This window comes from Brassica oleracea, chromosome C2 (assembly GCF_000695525.1).
Source record: "Brassica oleracea var. oleracea cultivar TO1000 chromosome C2, BOL, whole genome shotgun sequence".
In the NCBI taxonomy this organism is placed as follows: Eukaryota; Viridiplantae; Streptophyta; class Magnoliopsida; order Brassicales; family Brassicaceae; genus Brassica; species Brassica oleracea.
The window spans coordinates 41912986-41913925 of NC_027749.1; positions in this window are offsets into that span (position 1 = coordinate 41912986).

Sequence of the window (940 nt, forward strand, 5' to 3'; positions counted from 1 at the left end):
CCCATTAACTCTAAACCCTAAGTTTGTGACTTTTGATAAAACATTAACTGATATTTTTTTTGACTTTTGACCTTAAGTGCTAGTTTGGAAACAAAAACTTGATTTAGTGCTATTTTTGTCTTTTTCTCATTTATCACTTGAAAATTTTAATTTTTTTATTTTTCAAAATTTGAAATCTTATCCCCAAAACCTCATTTCTCAACTCTAAACCCTAAACCCTAAATCCTAAACCCTACCCTTTAACTCTAAACCCTAAGTTTGTGACTTTTGATAAAACATTAAGTGCTATTTTTGTGACTTTTGACCTTGAGTGCTAGTTTGGGGATAAAAACTTGATTTAATGCTATTTTTGTCTTTTTCTCATTTATCACTTGAAAATTTTAATTTTTTTATTTTTCAAAATTTGAAATCTTATCCCCAAAACCTCATTTCTCAACTCTAAACCCTAAACCCTAAATCCTAAACCCTACCCTTTAACTCTAAACCCTAAGTTTGTGACTTTTGATAAAACATTAAGTGCTATTTTTGTGACTTTTGACCTTGAGTGCTAGTTTGAGAACAAAAAGAGAAAAAGACAAAAATAGCATTAAATCAAGTTTTTATCCCCAAACTAGCACTCAAGGTCAAAAGTCACAAAAATAGCACTTAATGTTTTATCAAAAATCACAAACTTAGAGTTTAGAGTTAAATGGTGGAGTTTAAGATTTAGGGTTTAGGGTTTCGGGTTTAGAGTTTAGGGTTTAGGGTTTAGAGTTTAGGGTTTAGGGTTTAGAGTTTAGGGTTTAGGGTTTAGAGTTTAGGGTTTAGGGTTTAGAGTTTAGGGTTTAGGGTTTAGAGTTTAGGGTTTAGGGTTTAGAGTTTAGGGTTTAGGGTTTAGAGTTTAGGGTTTAGGATTTAGAGTTTAGGTTTTAGGGTTTAGGGTTTAGGGTTTAGAGTTTAG